Source organism: Arachis hypogaea, chromosome 13 (genome assembly GCF_003086295.3).
Source record: "Arachis hypogaea cultivar Tifrunner chromosome 13, arahy.Tifrunner.gnm2.J5K5, whole genome shotgun sequence".
NCBI lineage: Eukaryota > Viridiplantae > Streptophyta > Magnoliopsida > Fabales > Fabaceae > Arachis > Arachis hypogaea.
Window position 1 is genome coordinate 133,417,211 of NC_092048.1, and position 13,000 is coordinate 133,430,210.

The 13,000-nt window shown below is 38.5% G+C and overlaps 1 non-coding gene across 1 annotated transcript; it reads left to right on the forward strand.

The window, feature by feature from the left end:
* The first annotated feature begins 9,345 nt into the window (after nt 1–9,345).
* On the forward strand, nt 9,346–9,453 carry LOC112738875 (small nucleolar RNA R71). The gene has a single exon (XR_003169827.1). It is a non-coding gene; the product is annotated as a small nucleolar RNA R71 (small nucleolar RNA).
* The last annotated feature ends 3,547 nt before the right edge of the window (nt 9,454–13,000 follow it).

Here is a 13,000-nt window from a genome sequence, read left to right on the forward strand (position 1 = left end):
AGTTCGAGTTGTTTTGCATGACTTGTTTTACTACAAATCACCTTCCCGAAACTTATTCTGATTTTATACAACTCGTTTTATACCGAGCTGTTTTGAAGATTGTAGATTTGTTGCACGACTTTGTTTTTGGTTCAAATCGTTTATTTTGAGACATAAATTTTTCTCGGTCGGATTTCAGGCAACTCGTTTTAGTTCGAGCAGCTGCATGACTTGTTTTAATACAAATAATTTTTGAAACTTATAGTTCTGATTTCTTACAACTTATTTTGATACAAATCGTTTATTTCAAAACTCATAATTATTTTTGAGTATAACCTCGTCTAGCTCGTTCGATACGAGTTGTTTTAAGATTTTACGATTTGTTTCATTTCAAATTGTTTAATTAAAACATTGCTATTTCTTGATCTAATTTCATACAACTCATTTAAATTCGAGCTATTTCTAGGACTTCACAACTTGCTTTAAGTACAACTTGTTTATTAAAGTATCAGATCATCTTTATGGCCATCAGACTTTTATTGCTTTATCCCTTATGCCCCTGCTGGAGGTCTAGCTTTGTAGAGCCCGACTTGAGCAATTAAGTGGATAGGATTATCAAATGAAACCTTTCAATGACTTGTTCAACTCGTTTGATTCGATTTGTTTATAGGTGACTTGTTTTTTTATACAAGTCACTTTTTTATGCACAACTCGTTATATATCAAGTTGTTTTGCGTGATTTGTTTTAATACAAATTGCTTCAATCATATGGTTATTTTTTACTCGATTTTGTTCAACTCATGAGCTTGAGTTGTTTTAAATCATCAAGCCGTATTATAACCATTGGACACCAATTTGAACCTCGTCGCTTTATCCGAGTGACCATTAAAAAGGTCGGCTCGTGATTTTTGCGCTTTGTCGAGCATAAATTGGCGCCATAGGTGAAGGAATTATATGCTTATTCCCTCCCCTTTCTAATTTTTTACAAGGTTGTTATTCTTGTGTATGATACAACTCGTTTTACCTGAGTTGTTTTAGAGGATAGTTTTTACGTTTCGATTTTGTTCAAAAAACGTTTACAATCTTTTTTTTTTCTTTTCCAACTCGTTTTTGTTCGAGTCGTTTGGTTGAAGGACTTTTGTTTTGATTTTACTTTAGTGATTTATTTTGATACAAATCACTTTTTAATGCTTTACTTTAATGATTTGTTTTTATACAAATCACTTTTAAAGCTTTGCTTTCAGATAGACACGACTTGTGCTTAACACAATTTCGTTAAAAATATGGTTGATTGGCACAACTCGTTTATTCCGAGTTGTCCTTATGTTGTTGTGAATGCTAGAACAAGTTTTCTTTGGACAACTTGTTTTTGTGAAATTGTTCCATTTTATACGACTAGGTCGTTTGTTTTTGGAACTTGTAGAGATGATATCGTGGGTTTGAAATTTTGTACGATTCATTTGTTACTCGTGTGGGTCGAGTTGTTAAATCGTATTTATGCCTCGAGGGGCATATTTAGTTAAGTTACTTTTGTGACTTGTTCTAAACACAACTTTTTCAACTCGTTTGGCCCGAGCTGTTTCGAGGTGTAACTTCTTTCCACCAATTGGTTCCTCGTCGCTTCATCCAGGCGATTTCTATAGGATCGACCTGTGATTTTTGCAGTTTATCGAGCTTCAATTGGTGTGTTTTAATTGTCAATTTCCATAAGGAATTGTATTATCTCCTTGTGTTGGAGGTGTGTCGCAACCTGGGTAGTTCGTCACCTTTGAAGTCAGACACTTTGTGGTAACCCTTTTCTAAGATTTCAGTAATCTTGTAGGGTCATATCCAGTTTGTTGTTAGTTTTCCTTCGCCCAACCTTTGTAACCCGATATTATTTCTTATTAGGATAAGGTTATTTGTGGCGAATCTTGTAGTCATCCTTTGTCTCAAAATCTCTTTTCTTATCCGAGTTTGCTCTCAAGTTTTTGAAAGGAGGTCGAGCTCTTCTTTTTGAGCTTGAATGTTACCAACCTCATTGTAGAATGTTGCCCTTTATTTTTCTTTATTTATGTTAATGGGAATCATGACTTTTGTGCCATATGCATGTCAAAAGGAGATTCTTCAGTAGTAGTTTGAGTCAATTTCATATGCTTATAACATTTGTATGAGTTCTGAAAAGTCAGTTAGTAGAAGCCAGCTCATAACACCTTTTTGCTAGTGACCTGCCCTTAGATGAATTCCATAGATTTCACTTTGGGTTTCATCTAGAACCTCTTGTATTCGAAGTCGGGACGCACTTTGATAGAGGTATTGAGATCCCTCTTTTATAGAAAATATTACAGACTAAAATGTAATGCTGAGCTTCTTTCATTAATTTTCTTACCTTCCTTTACTCTTAAGGAAGGATTTTGAATTTGATATATTCAATGCTTGGAGTCATCTATCCCTAGATTGTGAGGATGTTCATCTTGTTGACTTCTTTTGATATTGAAGGTAACTGTAGTGTTTCTTGAATCGGGATTTTATTATTATCCCAGGTTTTGTACTGGCTAGCTTGGAGAGGGTATCAACTTGAACATTATGCTCTTGGCTTATATGTCTGATCTTTCCTTCTTCATTTTTTAGGATGATCCCTGTCCTACTATCAGCTTTGTTTGATGATTTATCTCTTAGTCGTGGAGTGGTGCACGAAATTGTGATGTCCAGGCTCGAACAATCCCTAGCAACGTGAGCAACTTGGTACGCGTAATCGTGATTACACTTTAATTATGTAAAATTCATGGCTCTTTCTTTCCCTGGCAATGGCGCCAAGAACATGGTGCCAATACCATGGTTCACAACTTCGATACAACTAACCAGCAAGTGCACTGGGTCGTCCAAGTAATACCTTACGTGAGTAAGGGTCGAATCCCACGGAGATTGTTGGTATGAAGCAAGCTATGGTCACCTTGTAAATCTCAGTCAGGCAGATATAAAGTGATAATGGTGTTTTCGAATATTATATAATAAAATAGGGATAGAGATACTTATGTAATTCATTGGTAGGAATTTCAGATAAGCGAATGGAGATGCTTTCGTTCCTCTGAACCTCTGCTTTCCTGCTATCTTCATCCAATCAGTCTTACTCCTTTCCATGGCTGGCTTTATGTGATACATCACCACTGTCAATGGCTACTTTCGGTCATCTCTCGGGAAAATGATCCAATGCCCTGTCACGACATGGCTAATCGTCTGGAGGCATCACCCTTGCCAATGGCTTCATCTTATCCTCTCAGTGAATAATATGCTCACGCACCCTGTCACGGCACGGCTATTCATCTGTCGGTTCTCGATCATGCTGGAATAGGATTTACTATCCTTTTGCGTCTGTCACTAAAGCCCTGCAATCGCGAGTTAGGAGCTCGTCACAGTCATTCAATCATTGAATCCTACTCGGAATACCACAGACAAGGTTTAGACCTTCCGGATTCTCTTGAATGCTGCCATCATTCTAGCTTACGCCACGAAGATTCTGGTTGGGAGATCTAAGAGATATTCATTCTAGCTTATTTCATGTAGAACGGAAGTGTTTGTCAGGCACGCGTTCATAAGGGAGAAGGATGATGAGCGTCACACATAATCATCACCTTCATCACGTTCTTGGGTACGAATGGATATCTTAGAAGCGAAATAAGAAGAATTGAATAGAAAACAGTAGTACTTTGCATTAATCTTTGAGGAACAGCAGAGCTCCACACCTTAATCTATGGAGTGTAGAAACTCTACCGTTGAAAATACATAAGTGATAGGTCTAGGCATGGCCGAGATGGCCAGCCCCTTAAAATGTGATCAATAGTCTCCTAAGATGAACAATGGATTAAAACTGAGACCAAAGATGTCTACTACAATAGTAAGAGGTCCTATTTATAATAAACTAGCTACTAGGGTTTACATGAGTAAGTAATTGATGCATAAATCCACTTCCGGGGCCTACTTGGTGTGTGTTTGGGCTGAGCTTGAGTGCTGCACGTGTAGAGGTCCTTCTTGGAGTTGAACGCCAGCTTTTGTGCCAGTTTGGGCGTTCAACTCTGGTTTTGGCTCCTTTTCTGGCGCTGGACGCCAGATTTGGGTAGAAAGCTGGCGTTGAACACCAGTTTACGTCGTCTATTCTTGGCCAAAGTATGAACTATTATACATTGCTGGAAAGCCCTGGATGTCTACTTTCCAACGCAATTGGGAGCGCGCCATTTAGAGTTCTGTAGCTCCAGAAAATCCACTTTGAGTGCAGGGAGGTCAGAATCCAACAGCATCAGCAGTCCTTCTTCAACCTCTGAATCTGATTTCTGCTCAAGTCCCTCAATTTCAGCCAGAAAATACCTGAAATCACAGAAAAACACACAGACTCATAGTAAAGTCCAGAAATATGAATTTAACATAAAAACTAATGAAAACATCCCTAAAAGTAACTAGATCCTACTAAAAATATACTAAAAACAATGTCAAAAAGCGTATAAATTATCCGCTCATTACAACACCAAACTTAAATTGTTTCTTGTCCCCAAGCAACTGAAAATCAAATAGGATAAAAAGAAGAGAATATACTATAAATTCCAAACTATCAATGAAACAAAGCTTCAATCATATGAGCGGGACTTATAGCTTTTTGCCTCTTGAATAGTTTTGGCATCTCACTTTATCCATTGAGGTTCAGAATGATTGGCATCTATAGGAACTTCAGATTTCGAATAGTGTTATTGATTCTCCTAGTTCAGTATGATGATTCTTGAACACAGCTTCTTTACGAGTCTTGGCCGTGGCCCTAAGCACTTTGTTTTCCAGTATTACCACCGGATACATAAATGCCACAGACACATAATTGGGTGAACCTTTTCAGATTGTGACTCAGCTTTGCTAAAGTCCCCAATTAGAGGTGTCCAGGGTTCTTAAGCACACTCTTTTTTTGCTTTGGACATTGACTTTAACCGCTCAGTCTCAAGTTTTCACTTGACACCTACACGCCACAAGCATATGGTTAAGGACAGCTTGGTTTAGCCGCTTAGACTAGGATTTTATTCCTTTTAGGCCCTCCTATCCACTGATGCTCAAAGCCTTGGGATCCTTTTTATTTACCCTTGCCTTTTGGTTTTAAGGGTTATTGGCTTTTTGCTCTTGCCTCTTGGTTTTAAGAGCTTTTGGCTTTTTCTGTTTGCTTTTTCTTTTTCTTTCTATTTTTTTTCGCTAATTTTTTTTTTCTGCAAGCTTTGTTCTTTGCTGCTTTTTCTTGCTTCAAGAATCATTTTTATGATTTTTCAGATTATCAAATAACATGTCTCCTAGTCATCATTCTTTCAAGAGCCAACATATTTAACATTCTTAAACAACAACTTCAAAAGACATATGCAATGTTCAAGCATACATTCAGAAAACAAGAAGCATTGTCACCACATCAATATAATTAAGCTAAGTTCAAAGATAAATTCGAAACTCATGTACTTCTTGTTCTTTTGAATTAAAACATTTTTCATTTAAGAGAGGTGATGGATTCATAGGACATTTATAACTTTAAGACAAAGTTACTAACTACTAATGATCATGTAATGAAGACACAAACATAGATAAGCACATAACATAGAAAACAAAAATAGAAGAAATAAGAACAAGGAATGAATCCACCTTAGTGATGGTGGCGTTTCCTCCTTGAGGAACCAATGATGTCCTTGAGCTCTTCTATGTCTCTTCCTTGTCTTTGTTGCTCCTCCCTCATTGCTTTTTGATCTTCTCTTATTTCATGAAGCATGATGGAGTGCTCTTGATGTTCCACCCTTAGTTGTCCCATATTGGAACTCAATTCTCCTAGGGAGGTGTTGATTTGCTCCCAATAATTTTGTGGAGGAAAGTGCATTTGAGGCATCTCCGGGATCTCATGGAAATGAGCTTCTTGCACCTCTTGAGCTCCATGACTGGGCTCTCTTGCTTGCTCCATCTTTTTCTTAGTGATGGGCTTGTCCTCCTTGATGAGGATATCTCCCTCTATGTCAATCCCAGCCGAATTGCATAGGTGGCAGATGAGGTGAGGAAAGGCTAACCTTGCCATAGTGGAGGACTTGTCAGCCACCTTGTAGAGTTCTTGAGGTATAATCTCATGAACTTCCACCTCTTCTCCAATCATGATGCTATGGATCATGATGGCCCGGTCTATAGTAACTTCAGACCGGTTGCTAGTGGGAATGATTGATCATTGAATGAACTCCAACCATCCTCTAGCTACAGGCTTGAGGTCCAATCTTCTTAGTTGAACCGGCTTGCCTTTGGAGTCAATCTTCCATTGAGCTCCTTCTACACATATGTCCATAAGGACTTGGTCCAACCTTTGATCAAAGTTGACTCTCCTTGTGTAGGGGCGTGCGTTCTCTTCCATGTTTGGCAAGTTGAACGCCAACCTCACATTTTCCGGACTAAAATCTAAGTATTTCCCCCGAACCATTGTAACATAGTTCTTTGGATCCGGGTTCTTACTTTGATTATGGTTCTTGGTGATCCATGCATTGGCATAGAATTCTTGAACCATTAGGATGCCGACTTGTTGGATGGGATTTGTTAGAACTTCCCAACCTCTTCTTTGAATTTCATGTCGGATCTCCGGATACTCATTTCTTTTGAGTTTGAAAGGGACCTCAGGGATCACCTTCTTCTTGGCCACAACATCATAGAAGTGGTCTTGATGGGCTTTGGAGATGAACCTTTCCATCTCCCATGACTCGGATGTGGAAGCTTTTGTCTTTCCTTTCCCTCTTCTAGAGGATTCTCCGGTCTTAGATACCATCAATGGTAATGGAAAAACAAAAAAGCTATGCTTTTACCACACCAAACTTAGAATATTGCTCGCCCTCGAGCAATAAACAAAAGAATAGATGAAGAAGAAGAAGAAATAGAGGAGAGGGGGTGGGAAGTGTTTCGGCCAAGAAGGGTGTAGAGGGGTGTGTTGTGTGAATTTGATGAAGAATGGAGGGCTTTATATAGGGAAGGGAGGGGGGAAGGTTTCGGCCATATGGGTGGGTTTGGGTGGGAAATTGGTTTTGAATTTTGAAGGTAGGTGGGGTTTATGAGGTAGGTTTATGGGGAAGAGTGGATGGATGTGAGTGGTGAAGAGGTGATGGGGAAGAGAGTTTGAGGTGATTGGTGAAGGGTTTTTTGGGGAGGAGTGTTTATGGGGTTGTGTGAAAGAGAGTGGTGAGAAGAAGTGAGTGGAGGTAGGTGGGGATCCTGTGGGGTCTACAGATCCTGAGTGGATCCTGTGGGGTCCACAGATCCTGAGTGGATTCTGTGGGGTCCACAGATCCTGAGGTGTTCAAGGATTTACATCCCTGCACCCATTAGGCATGTAAAAATGCCTTTGTACCCAACTCTGGGCGTTCAGCGCCAGGTTGGTGGCCATTTTGGGCGTTCAGCGCCCATTTGTGTGCCATTTCTGGCGTTGAACGCCAGAACCATGCCTGTTCTGGCGTTTAGCGCCAAGAAGCTGCCCATTTTGGGCGTTCAGCGCCAGAACCATGCTCTGTTCTGGCGCTGAACGCCAGACAGATGTTCCTCCAGGGTGTGATTTTTCTTCTGCTATTTTTGATTCCGTTTTCAATTTTTATATTTATTTTGTGACTCCACATGATCATGAACCTACAAAGACATATAACTAAGAAAAATATAGTTAGATAAATAAAAATTGGGTTGCCTCCCAACAAGCAATTCTTTAATGTCAATAGCTTGACAGTGGGCTCTCATGGAGCCTCACAGATGTGCAGAGCTTTGTTGAGACTCTCCAACACCAAACTTAGAGTTTGACTGTGGGGGCTCTGGTTGACTCTGCTTTGAGAGAAGCTTTTTCTGCTTCCTCTCCATGGTTGCAGAGGGAGATCCTTAAGTTTTAAACACAAGGGAGTCCTCATTCCATTGAAGGACTATTTCACCTCTGTCAACATCAATCACAGCTTTTGCTGTGGCCAGGAAAGGTCTTCCTAGGATGATGGATTCATCCTCTTCCTTTCCAGTATCCAGGACTATGAAGTCAGCAGGGATGTAAAGGCCTTCAACCTTTACTAACACGTCCTCTACTTGTCCATATGCCTGTTTTCTTGAGCTGTCTGCCATCTCTAGTGAGATTTTAGCAGCTTGCACCCCATAGATTCCCAGTTTCTCTATTACAGAGAGGGGCATGAGGTTTATCCCTGAACCAAGGTCACACAGAGCCTTAAAGATCATGGTGCCTATGGTACAGGGTATTATGAACTTTCCAGGATCCTGTCTCTTCTGAGGCAATGTCAGTTGATCCAGATCACTTAGTTCATTGATGAACAAGGGAGGTTCAACTTCCCAAGTATCAATGCCAAATAATTTGGCGTTCAGCTTCATGATTGCACCAAGAAACTTGGCAGTTTGCTCTTCAGTAACATCCTCATTCTCTTCAGAAGAGGAATACTCATCAGAGCTCATGAAGGGCATAAGGAGGTTCAATGGAATCTCTATGGTCTCTAGATAAGCCTCAGAGTCCTTTGGTTCCTCAGGGGGAAGCTCCTTATTGATCACTGGACGTCCCGGGAGGTCTTCCTCCTTGGGATTCACGTCCTCTTCTTCCCTTACAGGTTCGGCCATGGTGCTTATGTCAATGGCCTTGCACTCTCCTTTTGGATTCTCTTCTGCATTGCTTGGGAGAGTACTAGGAGGGATTTCAATGATCCTTTTACTCAGCTGGCCCACTTCTGCTTCCAGATTTCTAATGGAAGACCTTGTTTCATTCATGAAACTTACAGTGGCCTTGGATAGATCAGAGACTAAGTTTGCTAAATTAGAAGCATTTTGTTCAGAGTTCTCTGTCTGTTGCTGAGTGGATGATGGAAAAGGTTTATTAGTGTTAAACCTGTTTCTTCCACCATTATTAAAGCCTTGTTGAGGCTTTTGATCCTTCCATGAGAAATTTGGATGATTTCTCCATGATGGGTTATAGGTGTTTCCATAAGGTTCACCTAAGTAATTCACCTCTGCTATTGCAGGGTTCTCAGGATCATAAGCTTCTTCTTCATGAGAAGCCTCTTGAGTACTGTTGGATGCAGCTTGCATTCCATGCAGACTCTGAGAGATCATATTGACTTGCTGAGTCAATATTTTATTCTGAGCCAATATGGCATTCAGAGTATCAACTTCAAGAACTCCCTTCTTCATAGGCGTCCCATTACTCACAGGATTCCTTTCAAAAGTGTACATGAACTGGTTATTAGCAACCATGTCAATGAGTTCTTGAGCTTCTGCAGGCGTTTTCTTTAGGTGAATGGATCCACCTGCAGAAGTGTCCAGTGACATCTTTAATAGCTCAGATAAACCATCATAGAATATATCCAGGATGGTCCATTCTGAAAGCATGTCAGAAGGACACTTTTTGGTCAACTGTTTGTATCTTTCCCAAGCTTCATAGAGGGATTCACCTTCTTTCTGTCTGAAGGTTTGAACATCAGCTCTAAGCTTGCTCAGCTTTTGAGGAGGAAAGTACTTGGCTAAGAAAGCCGTGACCAGCTTATCCCAAGAGTTCAGGTTGTCTTTGGGTTGAGAATCCAACCATAATCTAGCTCTGTCTCTTACAGCAAAAGGGAAAAGCATGAGCCTGTAGACTTCAGGATCTACTCCATTAGTCTTAACAGTATCACATATCTGCAAGAATTCAGTTAAGAACTGAAAAGGATCTTCAGATGGAAGTCCATGAAACTTGCAGTTCTGCTGCATTAGAGAAACTAATTGAGGTTTCAGCTCAAAGTTGTTTGCTCCAATGGCAGGAATGGAGATGCTTCTTCCATGTAAATTGGAATTAGGTGCAGTAAAGTCACCAAGCATCTTCCTTACATTATTATTATTTTCGGCTGCCATCTCCTCTTCCTGTTCAAAAATTTCTGAAAGGTTATTTCTGGATTGTTGTAGTTTAGCTTCTCTTAATTTTCTCTTCAGAGTCCTTTCAGGTTCTGGATCTGCTTCCACAAGAATGTTCTTATCCTTGCTCCTGCTCATATGACAAAGAAGAAGGCACAGAAAAATAATAATAATAATAATAGAGATCCTTTATACCACAGTATAGGGATCCCTGTGTGAGTAGAAGAAGAGGAGGAGATAAAGAATGTAATATAATGGAAGAAACACAACTGTGAGGATGGCAGAGATGTGAGATGAGATGTTAGGATATGAATGAATAAATAGAATGAGATGGGAGAGGGAGAATTTTCGAAAATATTTTTGAAAAAGAGTTAGTGATTTTTGAAAATAGTTTTTGAAAAATGTTAGTTATTTTCGAAAATTAAGATTTAAAAATTAAAAATTAAAATAATTAATAAATTAAAAAGAAATTTTGAAAAAGGGGGAAGATATTTTCGAAAGAGAGAGAGAGAGAGAGAGTTAGTTAGGTAGTTTTGAAAAAGTTAAGAAACAAACAAAAAGTTAGTTAGTTAGTTGAAACAAATTTTGAAAAGATAAGAAGTTAGGAAGTTAGAAAAGATATTTTGAAAAGATATTTTTGAAAAAGATAAGATAAGAAGATATTTTAGAAACTAATTTTGAAAAAGATTTGATTTTTAAAATCTCAATTAATGACTTGATTCATAAGAAATCACAAGATATGATTCTAGAACTTAAAGTTTGAATCTTTCTTAACAAGCAAGTAACAAACTTCAAATTTTTGAATCAAAACATTAATTGTTATTGTTATTTTCGAAAATTTGTGATAAAAAATAAGAAAAAGATTTTTGAAAAATATTTTTGGAATTTTCGAAAATAACCAAAAATTTTGAAAAAGATTTGATTTTTAAAAAAGATTTTGAAAAAGATAAGATTTTCAAATTGAAAATTTGATTTGACTTATAAGAAACAACTTGATTTTAAAAATTTTTGAAAAAGTCAATTCAAATTTTCGAATTTGATGAGAGAAAAAGGGATATATTTTTTTTTTTATTTTTGAATTTTTATGATGCAAGAGAAAAACACTAAAAAGATGCAATGCATGAAATTTTTAGATCAAAACAATGAATGCGTGCAAGAATGCTATGAATGTCAAGATGAACACCAAGAACACTATGAATGTCAAGATGAACATCATAGACATAATTTTGAAAAATTTTTAATGCAAAGAAAACATGCAAGACACCAAACTTAGAATTCTTTAATGCTTACGCATTAAGAATTCAAGAATGCATATGATAAACATGAAAAGACACAAAACAAAAAATCATCAAGATCAAACAAGAAGACTTACCAAGAACAACTTGAAGATCATGAAGAACACTATGAATGCATGAAATTTTCGAAAAATGCAAGATGCACATGCAATTGACACCAAACTTATGACATGACTCATGACTCAATCAAGAAGCACAAAAATTGTTTTTGATTTTTTTATGATTTTCTAATTTTTTTGGATTTTTCGAAAAATTAATTGAAAGAGAAAAATAAGGATTCCAAAATTTTTAATATGAATTCCAGGAATCTTGCATTCTTAGTCTAAAGCTTCAGTCCAGGAATTAGACATGGCTCACTAGCCAGCCAAGCTTTCAATGAAAGCTCCGGTCCAAAACACTAGACATGGCCAATGGCCAGCCAAGCTTCAGCATGTAATTCAGATATGACATGCCTGACATACTCATCCCCAAAGGAATAGGACATGGCTTTATAGCCAGCCAGGCTTCAACGTGCTTCATGAAACACTAGAATTCATTCTTAAAAATTTTGAATAAAATTTTTGAAAACATTTTTATATTATTTTCGAAAACAGATGAGAATATTTTAGAAATATTTTTTTTTTGAAAAATTTTTGAAAAGAAAACAAAAAGAAAATTACCTAATCTGAGCAACAAGATGAACCGTCAGTTGTCCAAACTCGAACAATCCCCGGCAACGGCGCCAAAAACTTGGTGCACGAAATTGTGATGTCCAGGCTCGAACAATCCCTGGCAACATGAGCAACTTGGTACGCGTAATCGTGATTACACTTTAATTATGTAAAATTCATGGCTCTTTCTTTCCCTGGCAATGGCGCCAAGAACATGGTGCCAATACCATGGTTCACAACTTCGATACAACTAACCAGCAAGTGCACTGGGTCGTCCAAGTAATACCTTACGTGAGTAAGGGTCGAATCCCACGGAGATTGTTGGTATGAAGCAAGCTATGGTCACCTTGTAAATCTCAGTCAGGCAGATATAAAGTGATAATGGTGTTTTCGAATATTATATAATAAAATAGGGATAGAGATACTTATGTAATTCATTGGTAGGAATTTCAGATAAGCGAATGGAGATGCTTTCGTTCCTCTGAACCTCTGCTTTCCTGCTATCTTCATCCAATCAGTCTTACTCCTTTCCATGGCTGGCTTTATGTGATACATCACCACTGTCAATGGCTACTTTCGGTCATCTCTCGGGAAAATGATCCAATGCCCTGTCACGGCACGGCTAATCGTCTGGAGGCATCACCCTTGCCAACGGCTTCATCTTATCCTCTCAGTGAATAATATGCTCACGCACCCTGTCACGGCACGGCTATTCATCTGTCGGTTCTCGATCATGCTGGAATAGGATTTACTATCCTTTTGCGTCTGTCACTAAAGCCCTGCAATCGCGAGTTAGGAGCTCGTCACAGTCATTCAATCATTGAATCCTACTCGGAATACCACAGACAAGGTTTAGACCTTCCGGATTCTCTTGAATGCCGCCATCATTCTAGCTTACGCCACGAAGATTCTGGTTGGGAGATCTAAGAGATATTCATTCTAGCTTATTTCATGTAGAACGGAAGTATTTGTCAGGCACGTGTTCATAAGGGAGAAGGATGATGAGCGTCACACATAATCATCACCTTCATCACGTTCTTGGGTGTGAATGGATATCTTAGAAGCAAAATAAGAAGAATTGAATAGAAAATAGTAGTACTTTGCATTAATCTTTGAGGAACAGCAGAGCTCCACACCTTAATCTATGGAGTGTAGAAACTCTACCGTTGAAAATATATAAGTGATAGGTCTAGGCATGGCCGAGAT